A 17,434-nucleotide genomic window follows, 5' to 3' on the forward strand; every position below is an offset into this window, starting at 1 on the left:
TATATGTTTATTTTTTCCTCTGCATTGCTTGCTTGCATGCAGTGCTGGCAGGAAGGAAGACGATGCATCGTGGTTCACATTCAAGATTCGTAATGCCTTTCCTGCAATTATACCTGTCAATCATCTTATATTTTTGTATAAGTCTATATAGTATATATGTATATATATATATATAGTATATAATATATATATATATATGTATATATATATATATAATATATCTTATTTATGCAAAGCAATAAAATAAAATGAAAATTAAACTTAAAGTACTCGGATATATACACACAAACCAACACTTCAGTGATAATAATAATATAATAATAATAATAATAATAATAATAATAATAATAATAATAATAATAATAATAATAACAGTAAGATTTAAGTGAAAATAGCCTAGAGAAAAGCCAATGGAGGAATATCTGTGACAAAGTCACCGAGTGAGGTCGAGCAGAGTGACATTTGGTCCTGTGAGTGACCAGATGTCATGGAATTTGGGATAAGAGCATCCTACGAGTCAGTGCATTCAGGAGGGAAGGGGGAGAGGGGAGAGAGGGGTAGGAGGAGGAAGGAAGGGGGAGAGGGGGGAGAGGAGGAGGATAGGAGGGAGGAGGGAAGGGGTGAGGATGAGGAGTAGGAGGAGGAGTAGTACGAGGAGATGGGTAAGGGAAGGAGGAGGGGTGGGCGAGTTGAGGAGGTCCGGTATCCCAATCCATGAGGACAGTTGCACATTCCTTAGGGGGAAACGATTCGCGAAAGGACCTTAATGGCTGCGCAAACAGACTATCAGACGAAGGGAAGGGACTGATTCATTGATAGACGAATGCATTTGCCGTCGTGATTGACCCAGTCGTATTTTTTTTCCGTTTTTCTATTCAATAGTTTTTTCCTGTTTATTATCAATTTCTGATGTACAGCTTTCATTTCCATTTTTTAGGACTTTGGGTTGAAAAATGATATGAAAATTGTACTGTTACGAGGCTTCTCTCTTTCATGCAACTTTCAGTGCTTTTGAAGCATGTGTTAAGATATATTATGTGAGAAGGCAGCCTCTTCTCGCGCCCAGATTGTTCAGGTTCTGATAAAAATTAGTAAAATATTTCCTTGGGCGTTTGGATATATATATATATATATATATATATATATATATATATAGTATATATATATATATATATATATATATGCCATATATATATATATATATATATGTGATATATATATATATATATATCTATATATATATATATATATATATATATATATATATATGCAGATGAAATGAAATTTAATAAATTCTTGGTTATTTAATTTCTTGTTGGAGTTAATTCGAAGTATGATGAAATAGCATGGAAGAAACGTTATCTAAGTTTTATCAAGAAAGAAGCTAACTCATTATATTGTGACTAAATCCTGTTTATCTTCGGTTATTCGTAATCACCAACACCTCATGTATAAAAGCGATATAGAATTTAATCACGAATATGATAAATTACGTTTTGCATTAAACAAAAACAAAAAATCGTGGGTGAGAGTCGAAATGAAGTTACGAAACTTTAGAGAAAACAGAAAAAAAAGAGTACTTTCAGATTATTATTTCCTCCCAAGTAGGATTCATTTATGTTGTGAATACTTTATTAAGTTCAACAAAGGATGTTGCTAATGCGAGGTAAATAAAATAATAATAATAACATTTACTTTTATGGATATTTGTTAATTTACTTTTCATGGCTCGATTCTCCAGTCTATAGAACCTGAATTCTGGTAACTCTTGGCAATTAGACTGAGCTACAGGAGCCTACTTTCGAAAGCCACTTGTTACGTAGTCCATATCCAGTGACGTCACCAGAAGTTCAGAACCTGATAAGCTCGAGAGCTAATGTGGTCGACGGCTGAGTCGCCAACGCAGTCCGGTATCCTCGTTATCACAGTGCTTTGTACTATTGATATTTGGCCATCCGATCGTCTTACCGGTGCAGATATGAGCTGACAGCGGTTTTGATGTACTCGGTTACGTAGACTAGTGCCCTCTTGTTTTGGTGGTTACCAAACTTGGTTACCAAGATCTTATGGTGGTGTGGGCTGTAGGGTCTGTTCGACCATTATCTACTCAAGATGAGAGGAGTCTAATAGGGCAGAATTTCTTAAGAGGAGGATTGTTCCTAGTTTATTACTTCAATACTTTTGAGTTTATGTAACGTTCACGGATTATTGTTTGTGTTACCTTGACCTGTTGATATTGTTTTTTCGTCTCTGAAGAGAATGTTTAGTTTAAAAAGATTTATTTTAATTAAACTACATTTTTTATTTGTCTCTTCGCAGTTTTAGTTGACTTGCATTCTCGTTGCATCTTGTCATAAGGACACTAATCATGGCATTTGTCTTTTCATCAAAAAGCTTTTATTACACTTAAAATGTGAGATAGTAATCGTAACATTCAGGTAGAATATTTTGCCTTTTATTACACCTTGATTTTGCTAGTTGGAATCCGTGGTGTTCTCGACATAGTCTTACAAAAGCATATTTCTTAATGTCTTTGGTGTTTGAATGAATTACTTGTCATGGAGAATGTCTACGAAAATTTTTTTTAGTTCAGTTTACCTTTCATAAATTGATTTGGTATTTGCATAGTGTTATGATTAATGTTACAGCTTATAGCAGTAAGTAACATGCTTTCTAAACTGTATAATTATTCACAATGTCTTTGCTTTTTTATCAGTTTTATAAACGTTTTTAAAATAACTTTATCATTTTTTTACGAAGAACTAAAATTTGCTTATGAACACGATAATTGTAACAAAGCAAAGTTTTCCCTAATTGTTAATAATAATTTGCTTATGAGCACTATAATTGTAACAAAGCAGCAAAGCAAGATTTGTCTTGCTTCTAAGTAATTAATATCTCGTTTAATATTGAGACAAGAATCGGTTTCATTCAAAATGCCTAATCTCAATTAAATTTCAACAAAGCAAAATTTTTCTTACTTGTTTCTAAGTAAATAAAATGTTTTATATTGCGATAACAATCTGGAAATTTAAATTTTGAATGAAACTATCTCTTCAATTTCAATTTCACTATAATTTGTTTTACCTCCACCCCTTCAGGGGGTCCCTGAAGGGGTGGGGGCCTCCAATGAATTGCATAGTAGGCATATCTAGCCTCCTGTGCAGTTTATGGGAGTTTTTTTGTAGTTTTTGTACTAATTCAATTGTACTAATTCAATTTCCTTTTCAGGTGCATGATGGCTACGGTGTTGAGAAGCTACCATGACTGGTGAAAGTAGTAGACTGCATACGAGTAAAGGTAACTACGTTAAATTTGCTTTTTGCTAAGAGGGTAATTGGAAGCCTGAAAATAGGTCAGTGGATGTTGATAGTATAATGTAATGGAAGATTGGATGATCGTATTCCATACTAGCGTTTTGGAGTAAAAGCTTGGACTGGAGAGACTGGTGAGCCGTCTGGACTTTATGGAAGCGAAATAGCAGTGAATGTGTTGAGCTAAGGATAGTTTGAGAGTAGTAGTAAGGAGGACGAAAGGATGAAAAATGTGTAAACCATAGATATATGGTAAGGTTTAGAATAGTAAGACCAGCGTGCAATGAAGCAAAAGCTGAGATTGACGAGCCAACTCTCCTTTAGTTTGAAAGGTGGATGAACTGCCAATAAATAGTTGGTGGGTATTGTGCTGAACTATTTGTGTAGCATTTGTGAAGCAGTAAAAAGGGACGAAAGGTTGAAAAACTATGGAATTCTTGGCTATTGTACTGATATCTTTGTGTAGGTTATAAAAATTGATAATCCTTTAGGAATAAAGCATAAATGAAAGCACGGATGATTATTCTTGAGACTGTTAAATATAGAAAGAATAAGAATGTTAGATATGTAGGTAAAATGTTACTATGATTCAAACCCTGAAGTGGGAAGGTGCTTAATGTCTAGATGGCGTTGAAACTAGGATAAATATTAATTTGAAAGTTTTTCATCATTGCATCCTATAGCCCTAAATTTTTTTTAAAAACCAGTGTAGTTTTTTTATTAAAATGTTTTAGTTCCTCATACAAAGACTTGTTAGCTGTAGGGTGTATGGGCATAGTAGGTTGCGTTTTCATGTGGAACGAAATATAGAGTTGCTTATATTATTATCGAAAGAGGAAAACCTGAAAACACCACATGTCTAGATTCCATAGAAAATTAACTTACGCTTCATAGAAAATTAACTTAAGGTTCATTTTACCTTTTTTAAAAAGTCCAAGGACCATTTTACCTTTTAAAAGTCCAAAAAGTGGCCAATATTAAGTACACTGCCAAAAATCACAACTGAATTAATAATTTTCAAATTTCCTTAATATTCACAATCCAGGAGACGTACACAAAATGCATAAACAAACACCATTGCTGTCAAGAGATAATATCCTTTTTCTTGCTTTTTTGTGTATCTAGTACACACTTCTTACCTTTGTCTTGTGATATTAGCTTCTCGCTGGCTTTTTTGTGGATGGGCTTAAAGTATCTGAACTTGTCATTCACAGGTATACGGTGTTCGTGAATGCTTAGTTCTTATATAGAGCAGAAGTATTAGATGCTTAAGCAGAAGAGAAAAAGTGATTTAAAGATTCCCTCCATCTGTTGGACGTTCTGGAAGACAGCATTTTGAGCTCGTTTGAGTTTGGTTTTGTTAGTTCCTCCTGTACTGAAATTTGGAGGAATTCGCTTTTAAATTACGTCAATTAAAAGTTAAGTTAATAAAAGGCTCACTTCATGAAAGGACTTGGTTGTAAAATAAATACGTACAATTAAAAACATCTTATTCTAACTATCAAAAACCCAAAAATGCTGAAGATGGTTATAAGTTTCCAAGCTTAACTATATAATGTTATAATTTCCAATGGTACTGTATTTTTTAAAGTTCCTAATAAGATTCTGATTGTGTTTAGTGACCACTTGCTATTTGACTTGTGTAAGTTATCAACGCAGCCATAACTACAGTTATCAACGTAGCCATAACTAAAGAATTAATGGTTATCTTGATGTACCGTTGGATAAGATAGAGAGGCAAATGTGTTTTTCTAATTTTCACTCCTGTTGAACATCATGATTTATCAGAACATACAGAGTTACAGCAAGCTATGAGGTCTGTAGCCTGGGATGAAAAATGGAAATAATGCAGTTGTAAGGGTACGTCAGACTTGACAAAGTATCTAAAACTTAAGATTTCTGTCAAGTGGGTATGGCTACAGAACAAAAATGCTTATGAGTACTTTGTAAAGTATATTTTGCCTTAAAGGTGATAAAAGTTTCTTCGGGCTATTAAAAACAGGCTGAATGATACTTAGCATATCTGAGAATCGACTGCAACATCGACTGTAACATCGACTGCAACAAGAGAGCAGTTGACCCAATGTGTCAAAGAACTGATATTTCAGAATTTTATTTTCTAAGAATAATGTTTTGAGTAATCATGAATACAGTATATATCTTAACAATATTACTACAGGATTATCTGGAAGTATTGCACGTTGGTTGATATTTGAAAAATATGTAATGTGCAAAACTAATTTGTGTGTTCATCAACCCCTGTAATATAATTTTGCTATGAAAAGGGCAAATTTAAAGTTTATTAAGAATCCTTCGAATACCTTACTTGCATTCCCTAATCGGTCCGGCTTACCGCCCAGCTGGATGTTAGCAAATTTTGCTGCACGGTCCTGTGTAGCTAAAAATGTTATTGGATTGAACAAATCTAATTTACAATAAAGAAAAAATCATTCATAGTAAACACTGAGTAATGCAAAGCATTTCTGGTCCTCGTGACTGTTTAGTGTGCACCCTGAAAGTAGTAGTCATTACAAGGATAACAAACTCTCATAAAATACTATCGCTAAAATGGTTAAATATTAAGCGTCTGTACATTTTATTTTGTCACCAAATGTTAATATATCTAAAGATTTAGTAAGCTGACTTAATTTGTTGCCTTCAACTATCTTGTTATAGACAGCCAAATTAACAGAACAACTGTGTCCGATGAAAATGTAGGTCACATTACTTTAAATAAAACACTCCAATCATTTATATCAAGACTGTGAAAATAAAAGTGTTTAGAAACTAATTTTAATGACACAAGAATAACACTCCCTTAAGCTGATCAGTTCTTGAACAACCTTGTTTCACGGTTGATGGTTTGGAAGGAGGCGTTGTTACCCAATTCTGCTGTAAATCGGAGGGTAAATTGATTGGCAAATATAACGATAAACAAACTCGGATTTTATAAACAAATATCTATATATATTATATATATATATATATATATATAATTTATTTTATTATATTTAGTATATTATATATATATACTATACGAAAACACCACAAAATGTGCATGAAGAGACTCAGAAGTAAACTCAAATATTAAACGGGTGTGGTTTAAAAGGTGATCCAGGTATGTCCAGCCTTAGGTTGGTTAGTTAACCAACATATACTAATAATAACTTAGCCACTGGATTCTGTGAAATTGGCAACTAATGCTGTACATAATCAAGACCGCCTTCCTTCCCATCGTTATCTCTACATTAAGGGGTCGGTTGCCTGATGCGCCTTCTCTGCTGCCTTCTATCAAGGGCATCATCCTCCACCAAACCTCTTCTCTTCATATCATATTCCTTACAACATCATGGTTTATTGTTTGCCAAAGGGTATTTTACGACTGCATGCCCTTGCTGTCATCAACCACAGTTACTGGCAGTGGGCCTCGCCTTTTGATTCAAAAGTCCACCTGCAAGGCAGCCGTTTCCACAGTTATTGGCGGTGGGCCTAACAATTTGCTCAAAAATAAGACTGCAAGGCAGCAGTTTCCACAGTTATTGGCGGTGGGCCTAACCTTTTGCTCAAAAATAAGACTGCAAGACAGCAGTTTCCACCGTTATTGGCGGTAGGCCTAATCTTTTGCTCAAAAATAAGACTGCAAGGCAGCAGTTTCTACAGTTATTGGCGGTGGGCCTAACCTTTTGCTAAAAAAATAAGACTACAAGGCAGCAGTGTCCTCAGTTATTGGCGGTGGGCCCAGCCTTTTGCTCAAAAATAAGACTACAAGGCAGCAGTGGCCACAGTTGTTGGCGGTGGGCCCAGCCTTTTGCTAAACATAAGACTACAAGGCAGCAGTGTCCACAGTTATTGGCGGTGGGCCCAGCCTTTTGCTAAAAAATAAGACTGCAAGACAGCAGTTTCCACAGTCATTGGCGGTGGGTCCAGCCTTCTACTCAAAAGTAAGACTGCAAGGCAGTAGTTTCCACAGTGTTGGCAGTGGGCCTAGCCTTTTACTAAGAAGAAAGACTGCAAGGCAGCAGCTATCCTTTTAGTCGCCTTTTAAGACACGCAGGACCTACTGTGGTAGTATGCTTACACCCCTACCACAGTACAGGGTCGCTGTACTACATACTTAAGACCGGGTTTTATTAATAAGGCTGGTTTTTTTTTCACGAAAGGAAATAATTAACTGTATAGTGTAGGAAAAAGACTGATTTGTATGAAATAGGTGTAATAATTCCAAAATTAAATGATATCCTAGTTGTATATGCAAATACGGGGATCTGCGGTGAGTACCTTGGTTCTAAATATTGAAGTTAGGCTGTTGCATTTAATTTTCATTCACTCCTGGCACTTAATGCCACAATACCCTTCATTATTTGGAAGAATTCTCTTTTAAGGACTAACTGGTTACTTCGTTACTTATAAAGTAATATAATATTTTACTTTACCTCATAAAGTAACGTTCCTAATCAGTTATGATCGTCATTGAATGAGATTCCGTTTTAATCATCTTACCTCTCGAGTAAAGCTTCAAGAGAGAGAGAGAGAGAGAGAGAGAGAGAGAGAGAGAGAGAGAGAGAGAGAGAGAGAGAGAGAGAGAGAGAGAGAGAGAGAGAGAGAGAATTATTTAAAAAGTCGACCGTTGTGACATTTTATAGTTTTCATAAGATTTACTCTTCACTCTCCATTATCCTATGAGAGAGAGAGAGAGAGAGAGAGAGACCGTTGTGACATTTGTATAGTTTCCATAAGATTTATTCCTATCTTTCCATTATCCTATGAGAGAGAGAGAGAGAGAGAGAGAGAGAGAATTATTTAAAACTTCGACCGTTGTGACATTTGTATAGTTTTCATAAGATTTATTCTTATCTCTCCATTATCCTACGAGAGAGAGAGAGAGAGAGAGAGAGAGAGAGAGAGAGAGAGAAAAAAAATTTGAAGAAATCCTACATTATAGCTATCAAATCTTTTATATTATGCTCCATTGCTTTTCTCCCATTACCTTTCAGATGAGAGAGAGAGAGAGAGAGAGAGAGAGAGAGAGAGAGATAATTTGAAGAAATCAAAGAAAATAGCTATCGTTGCGTCTATATCATCCTGAGGATCCTGATTATTCTTTAATCCTTTTTATTCAATTGTCCAATTAAAGACAGAGAGAGAGAGAGAGAGAGAGAGAGAGAGAGAGAGAGAGAGAGAGAGAGAGAGAGAGAGAGAGAGAGAGAGCTAAATGGGAGCTTTATAATCTAATAAGGAATTATCTAACGTTTCACAATCAAGGAAACAAAATATATATTATTTTGTATTGTTTAACCTGAGCACATCCATTTTATGTCAAGGCCGGATTATCGTTAACTAGGTAAACGTCTAAAGGAAATGATTTTCTTTCGTAAGATAAAATTCTGAACCAATTAACAAATGCTTATTGAGCCAATAATAGCTACAAAAACACCAGACAATATATCATTATTCTCTCTAACATATAGACTTGTTTGCCCAACCATTAACATCCATTAGTAACGGGTGGTTACTGACCACCACCACCTCCTCCTACGTCTGAAGAGGCGTATACATTGACCTGGACGCTCCTCTGTCCTCAATTTTGTGACATCTGGTCACTCACGGGACCTGTTACTCGGTGCGGTAAGCTCTTGGTGATTACAGGAGACCTACAGGTTTCTCTCCCTAGGGGGCTAGTTTCGCCAGTACACCTCACGCGGTGCACTGTAGGCATTAGGCATTGCTTAATGGATTCTATGCAGCGTCCCTCAGGGCCGTAGCTGCATCCCATTTCATTCCCTTGACTGTACCTCCGTCCACATCCTCTGTTTCTCCTCCCTAGGGCGGTGGGGGAGGGTGTGGTAGTGTCGTCTGTATACCTTACGCAGTACACTGTAAGTACTACTTAAGTTTGGGTTCTTTGCAGCATCCATTAAGCCTCTTAGCTGTAACCCCTTTCATTCCCCTTGCTGTACCTGCGTTCATATCTTCTTTCCTCCATTTTACTTTCCTCAACCGTCTCCTAACAATTGTTGCAGAATGCAACTGCGAGGTTTTCCCTCCTGTTACACATTTCAGACCTTTTGACTCTCAATTTCTCTTTCGGCGATGAATGGCCTCATAGGTTTCAGTGCCTAGGTTTTGGCCTAAATCTTACATCCCATTCCATTCCATTCCATTCCATTCCAGGTTCCTGTATCATTTTCTGCTATTTTCCTTGAGTTACTAGTTCCTAAACATTATGCCATTTATAGACATAAGGAAATAGCGCATTGATCCTTTTGTTCAGTCATTGATTATATTGACGCTGTCAAATCAAGCACTTGGGCAAAGGACACCCATTTTTTTTTTTTTTATCTCAAGAGCCCATTGGCATTCTAAAAATATAGATATCGAGATAAGCTTACAGTACGAATGAGTGATTACTGGTGTAATATTTTAAAGTGCCGTTTTATCATTAGTAGCTCTAGGTCACAAGATATGGCTCTCGTAGCCAATGGACTGATAACATTTTTTTTTTTTTAACTCGAGGAGAGAAACATGAAAAGAAAACTTAATTTGTATTACCTAAGGGAACAACCATCAGCCACCCTTGAACCGAAATGTAATGTATTCTATTTGAAAACTGAGAAAAATTACGCGTGTTATGTCAAGCAGATTGTTAACCGACTCGTTTAAAGTATTTTTTCGCTTAATACATAAATTTCTTGTGCCATATTAACTTGAGTTGGCTATAGCTCACACACATTTGATTTTTTGAAATGTAAAAACACTTGCTATCCTGTAATTCCCATGCAACACTTCTTGCAAAATCATCATAATATACAAATATACTGTTATGCTAACCATATTAACCTGGGTTATCTATACTTCATACAACATTCGACTTTTTAAAATGTGAAAGCGCTCACAATTCTGTAATTCTTATGAAACACGTCTTGCAATATCATCATTCTTGCCAGCTTCACTTTTAAAGGAGAAAAACCTGGGAATTATGAGCGCACTGAATCACGTATATGTATAATTGAAGACCCACTGAAGAAGTATGTGAGCAGAAATTCAATGCAGTCAAGAAGTAATGTTTATGCAGCTGGATACGTAATAATGGTGTCTCGTGACTTCATTTATCTTTGTTATGGACGTCCATTTGGCATGTGAGCTGGTAACGAGGGAGGTCCTGTGCGCATGCGCGCGCACACAGCTGTTTAAGGAAGAAGGGAACATTTAAAAAAAACAGGAAGCTTTATATAGAAGTGGGACGTTTATTAAGGAAGAAGGAAGCTTTTAGGGAATGAGGCTTTTTAAGGAAAAAGAAAACTTTTGAGAGGTGAGGCTTTTTAAGGAAGCAAGAAGCTATTAAGGAATGAGGCTTTTTAAGGAAGAAGGAAACTTTTAAGGAATGAGGCTTTTTAAGGAAGAAGGAAACTTTTAAGAGGTGAGGCTTTTTAAGGAAGCAGGAAGCTGTTAAAGAATGAGGCTTTTTAAGGAAGAAGGAAGCTTTTAAGGAATGAGACTTTTTAAGGAAGAAGGAAGCTGTTTATGGAAGTTTGACTGAGGAATTTAAGGAAGAAGGAAGCTATTAAGGAATGAGGAATTTAAGGAAGAAGGAAGCTATTAAGGAATGGGGCTTTTTAAGGAAGAAGGAAGTTTTTAAGGAATGAGGCTTTTTTAAGGAAAGAAGGGAACTTTTAAGGAATGACCTTTTAAGGAAGAAGGGAAGCTTTAAGGAATGAGGCTTTTTAAGGAAGAAGGAAGCTTTTAAGGAATGAGGCTTTTTAAGGAAGAAGGAAGCTTTTAAGGAATGAGGCTTTTTAAGGAAGAAGGAAGCTTTTAAGGAATGAGGCTTTTTAAGGAAGAAGGAAGCTTTTAAGGAATGAGGCTTTTTAAGGAAGAAGGAAGCTTTTAAGGAATGAGTTTTTTTTAAGGAAGAAGGAAGCTTTTAAGGAATTAGGCTTTTTAAGGAAGAAGGAAGCTTTTAAGGAATGAGTTTTTTTTAAGGAAGAAGAATACTGTTTAAGGAAGAAGGAGACTGTTTGAAAAGAAGAAAGATGATTAAGGCAGAAGGGGACTTTTTAAGGAAGAAAGAGGCTTTGTAAGGAGGAAAGAGGAGACTTTTTTTTGGGGGGGGAGGTTCTTCCTCAGCAGAAAAGTTTTACCACATCAGTTCAAAAAAGTCTACTTCCTCCTGAAACAGCTTCCTTCTTCCTTAAACAGGCTCCTTTCTTAAGATGTTCCTTTCTTCCTTAAATAACGTTCTTCTGTCTTAAACAGCCTTTCCTTCCTTAAGCTACCTCTTTCTTCCTTAAAAAGTCGCCCTCATCCTGAAATAGGTGCCTTCATGCTTATATAGTATTCTTCTTCCTTAAAAAGTTTCCATCTTCCTTAAAAACTTCTTTCTTCCTCAAAAGCTTCCTTCTTCCTTGAAAACTTCCCTTTTTCATATACAGGTCCCTGCTTCCTTAAAAATTTTCCTTTCTTAAACAGCTTCCTTATTTTTTCCGGGACCTCTTTCTTTCTTGAACAGCTTCTCTCTTCCTTCCAGGGGCTCAATCTTACTTAAACAGCTTTCTCCTACATTCCGAGGCCTCTTTCTTCCTTAAAAAGCTTCCTTCTTCCTTAAATAACCTCCTTCCTCATCAAACAGCTTCCTTCTTCCCTAAACAACCTCCTTCTTCCTTAAACAGCCTCCTCCTTCCTTAGAAAACTTCCTTCTTCTTTAAACAGCCTCCTTCAACCTTAAACAGCTTCCTTCCTCCTTAAACAGCTTCCTTCTTTCTTACATAGTTTCATTTATCTTTAAACAGCCTCCTTCAACCTTAAACAGCTTCCTTCTTTCTTAAATAGTTTCATTTCTTCTTAAACAACCTTCTTCTTCCTCAAAGAGCCTCCTTCTTCCTTAAAAGCCTCATTCTTTTTTTAAACAGCCTTCTTCTTCCTTAAAAAGCCTCCTTTTTCCTTAAAAAGACTCATTCTTCCTTGTACAGCTTCCTTAATTAAACAGCTAGCTTCTTCTCTAAGCAGCCTCTTTCTTCCTCACACAACTTCACTTTTCCTTGAACACCCTGTTTGTTCCTTATTCATAGACCCAAGTATTTGTCTATTTGCAAGACCCCAAAAGTTATTTTCCGAGAGTTAAGATCTTTTATAATATTCAAAGTTAGGGACAACATTACCTACCATGTTCTTCGCATTAATACATGCGTACGCACATATGTGTACATTTATCGCACACTGCCCTTGTATAAATACGTAAATACATACATACTCTTGTATGCAAATTTATTTCATACATCCCTTCACAAAGGCCCAGACTCCCCTATATATATATTATATTATATATATATATATATAATAATATAAGTATATTAAATATAATATATATATTTTATACTCTATATATATATATATATATTATATATTATTAAAATAAATATAAGTATATTATTATAATATATATATATATATATTATATAATTTAAATATAATATATATATATATATTATAATATATATATATATATATATAAGATATATATATACACACACACCACACACCCACACACACACACACACATATATATATAAATTATTAATAATAATTATAATAGTATATATATATATATATATACATAATATATACACACAAACACAGTACATTTGTTTATTTCTGCGCAAATGTATAAACATCAAGGAATGCGGCAAAGTTCATTGCCAAGGTTTGTTACCTCTGCAACGGCACACCCACAATAAGCAAATTGCCTCCATTGGACGTCATAGAGAAGACCGGATTATTCTTCCCGTCCGTTACGAAGAGTCGTAAAACTGAATATGAAATGTGACTCGACTCCGAAGCGTTCTAATCTTACTGAAATTCCCGAGAGTTTCCCTTGTTTTGTGCTGTAGAATATTTCTAGAATTATTGTAAAGATTCTTTTGTTGCCCAGTTTATCCCTTGTTCTGTACTCTTAAGATATTTCTAGAATCATTCCAAAGTTATTTTTGATGTTGTCCAGTTGAGTTACTTTCATTGTTCTATTTCTCTAGAATATCCTAGAATAATAAAAAAAAATTGTTATTGTATAGAAAGAGATTTAAGCCCATTCCAGCGCCACATTAATTTTTCTTGTTCTATTTCTCTAGAATGTTTCTAGATTAATAAGAAAACATTTTATTGTTGTGGTATAGAAGGAGATTGAGCTGTTTTTCAGTCCACATCATTCTCTCTTCTTCTATATAACCAAAATATTTCTAGAACTCTAACAAAACCTTCTTCGTTGTCCAGTTCAGGTACTTTCCAAGATCAAAATCAAGTGGGAAGCGAGAGTTTTCCCGTTCTATTTCTCTAAAATACTCTGGGAAAAACTACAGAGATTTTTCTTGTTGCCTACAAAGAGAGTGAATTTCTTCCAGACTTAAAATCACTCCAGAGAGGTAAAAGAAGAGGTTCTCTGTTCTATACGTCTAAATGATTCTAGAACTTTCGTAGATAAGATTTTCCATGTTCTAAATCTCTGAGATACTTTTAGAAGTATTACAAAGATTGTTTTTAGCTATAGTGAAAGAGACCGAGGTGCTTCCAGCGCCGAAATCATTCCAGAACTTGCGTACAAGATCGAAGACAAATGGAAACAAGCGAGGGAATTTCCCTTGTTCTGTATCTGTCAAATATTTCTAGAATTATCACAGACTTCTTCGTTGCATAGAAAGAAACTGAGGTCATTTACAACACCCAAATGATTCCAGAACTTGCCTAGAAGATGAAAAAAAAAAGGACAGGGAAAAAGAGAGTCTCTTTATTCTTCTCCGTACTGGAAGTTTATTTTTTTTTCCAGGACCTAGTAATCCAGCTATCTCGATTTATTGCAAGACTTCATCCTTCGAGGGCTTATCTCGCTCGCAGGAGGATAAGACTCTAGGATCTCTTGTTACCTAATCGCAGGACATTCCTAGGATAGGTCAGAGGTGGATGTGCTCGTGAGTAATAGAGAGAGAGAGAGAGAGAGAGAGAGAGAGAGATTGTACGTTTCTGTTGATACAAGATCGTTATGCATAGATTTGCAAAAGTTATGAATATCTGTAAAAATATATAATATATTGTAATTATACATATATGCACGCAGTCCGAGAGAGAGAGAGAGAGAGAGAGAGAGAGAGAGAGAGAGAGAGAGAGAGAGAGAGAGAGAGAGTTCCTGGACAACTAAGCTCCGGATATTGAACCACACTGGAAAGTCCAGGGAGCTAAAGAAAAAAGAAGAAAAAAAAAGGTGTTTATCTTGAGAAGACTCTGATTTTAATTTCCTCTGGGATATAATTCTCCTATATTCTTGTGAATATATTCAGTCAAAACAAGTTTGGTAGTCGCTTTAAAAACTACCTATTCGAGTTAAGAACTCATTCAAATTAATGTGTACTTTGGTGACGCTAAAATTTTGTCAAAATGAATTCATCTTAGATAGTAAATTCTATACATGCTTTGAAGAAGAGAAATGAAAATTTTATTCATCTAGATTAATTTTCCCTGTTTCTCATTGTGTAGGAACTGTGGGCATTACTCAAGGTTCTTCTCAGCCTCCCTTCGTCCCGTAGCTGCAACCACTTTTCTTCCCTTTACTGTAGCTCTGTTCATATTCTCTTTCTTCCATCATACTCTCCAACGTCCCCTGACGATGGATTCAAAGTGCAACTGCGAGGTTTGCCTCCTGTCACATCTGCAAATTTCCGTTTCATGACTGAATGACCACATCATAGGTTCCAGCGTTTGGCCTTTTGCTTAAATCCTTGTATAGACTATTCTATACATATCAAGGAAAAAGGAATCTCCTAACGTCTCTGAATCTTGAGGAAAACAGCGGAGGTCACAGACTAATATTATATAATGTGGATTCTATCTTGTCTGTCACCTCTTTTTTTTCCCACGAAATCTTTAATCAGCTAAGATCCGGTTTCTTTATTTGAATTTATCGAAAACGTCTCGAGAGGTCGTGACCTCAGGAGTTCTCGATTTAACCTATGACCTTCTGACTAAGTCATATAATGGCGGTCTTAGTTTTTTCATGACCTAAGTCAAAATTGTTGGGTTTCATTTTATCAACTGTCATCATTTCATTCCTGGGAATAATGTGAACGTAGTTTTGTTTTATTTGTATGTATTTCTACTGGAACAAATAGGTCATTATTATTATTATTATTATTATTATTATTATTATTATTATTATTATTATTATTATTATTATTATTATTATTATTATTATTATTATTATTATTATTCAAAAGATGAACACTATTCACATGGAATAAGCCCACCAGAGGGGTCATTGACTTGAAATTCATGCTTCCAAAGAGTATGGTGTTCTTTAGGAAAAACTAACATAAGCTAATGGGAAATGCAGAAAAAAGAGATCACTTATTAAAAGGTAAAGAAATAATTAAGTGACTGATAAATAAACAGATAAAAATGCAAGTAAATTGTTAGTATTGAATTAATTTTTCATGCTTGAAAATAGTGGCTATTGTGGTCTACAAAAAGCCATAATTAAGCATCTCCATTTGTGTATTATTTATCTTTAAAGAACTAGCAAAACTACTGAACGAGTTTAATCCAAATGCTGACTGCACATACCAAAAAATGCATTTGTCCAGTTTTTCTACAAAATAATATTATCTAAGTAACACCAAGTAAAATTAGATTTTCATGTGATAAATCAGTGCTGGAATTAAGCCAACTTTCAGCTAACACGTACCTGGTCTTAATATAATATCAGTTAAGTCACTCTAATTAGAAATAATTTTTCATATGATTTCTCATTGCGGTATTAGGCCACTTTTATGCCAACATGATCTCTTGCCTCAAGGCAAGGGGCTGGAAGTTTGATGTGAACCTCTGCAATCGAATCTACCAATAAAGACTGTTTATTCTCACAGTTCCTCTTTAGCATGGTAACTAATGGGTAGGTCCAGAAGAGAAAAAACACACTGATTCCAAACATAACGTGACTAACTTGTGACCTTTTTAACGGTGAAAGGACGTAGATTCTATAATACCTCAAAATTCACGTAAATCCTGGACTGAGGCGACACAAGACTTAGGAGGAAAGTGGAATACCCAATTTGACTGTCTTTGGGTAACACTGAGACTCTTGAGGTAGTGGAGAGAGGTCATGTTACCTTTGATGAAGCTTCAAATGTGATGCTGAACGCGGTTCCGTGAGAGATCTTAGGCTACCTTAGGGAGAGATAATGTTGGGTAGACATTACATGGTTTGAGATATAAAGTTATACATACACACTCTCATATATATATGTATATATATATATATATATATATATATATACAATACAGTGTTTGTCTTTGAGCCGTGTGTGTGTATTTCAAAAGACAGAGGGGCTGGAATTATCCCAATTGCAAACAGTGATCGATTCCATATACAACCCTTTCAAACAGGCCACATGCAACAGTAAATCAGTCTTAAATATTGACAAGAATAGAAAAAATAAGAAAACCTAACTGAAGCCATGACTTAGAAAACAATAAAGACAAAGCCCCTATGAAATCCACTGACGAAGAACAGAATAGGGCAAGAACTACCTGACGAAGTCACTGACTCCTGTCATAATCTCACGGCTTATGATTTGCCCTCCTCCTGAAGGAGGCCATAAAATCGGACGGGGGCAGACGAAGGTCTTCGATTTACGAGTTTTCGTTTTATTGTTATGCATTGGACGACGGACTCCTTTCGTCATGAAAACGTCTTTAGGAAACGTTTTTGATGTCCTACGAGTTTTATCCAGCTTGGTTTAGGTTTCTAATATTTTCACGGGTTTAAGGAATTCTTTTGTTCTTGTCTGTTGCTTTGCTGGAGTTCGTTCTTGTTTATTGCTTTACTTACTTAATTATGCATTTCAGGGAATGTTCCTTTTGCCTTTTAAATTTTATTCTTCTTGGTTTAGCCTTGTAATACTTTTGTTTGTTTTAAACACTTCTATTTTATTGCTTTAGTTCTTGTCTATTATTTTACTTGATTTGGTTCTTGACAGTTACTTTACTTAATTTTGTCTTTTAGGAAATGTTATTTATATTTTCCAAGTTTTATTCTCCTTTTACTGTACCTCCGTTGATATTCTATCTCTTTCACCTTCCTT

Source organism: Macrobrachium nipponense, chromosome 10 (assembly GCF_015104395.2).
Source record: "Macrobrachium nipponense isolate FS-2020 chromosome 10, ASM1510439v2, whole genome shotgun sequence".
In the NCBI taxonomy this organism is placed as follows: Eukaryota; Metazoa; Arthropoda; class Malacostraca; order Decapoda; family Palaemonidae; genus Macrobrachium; species Macrobrachium nipponense.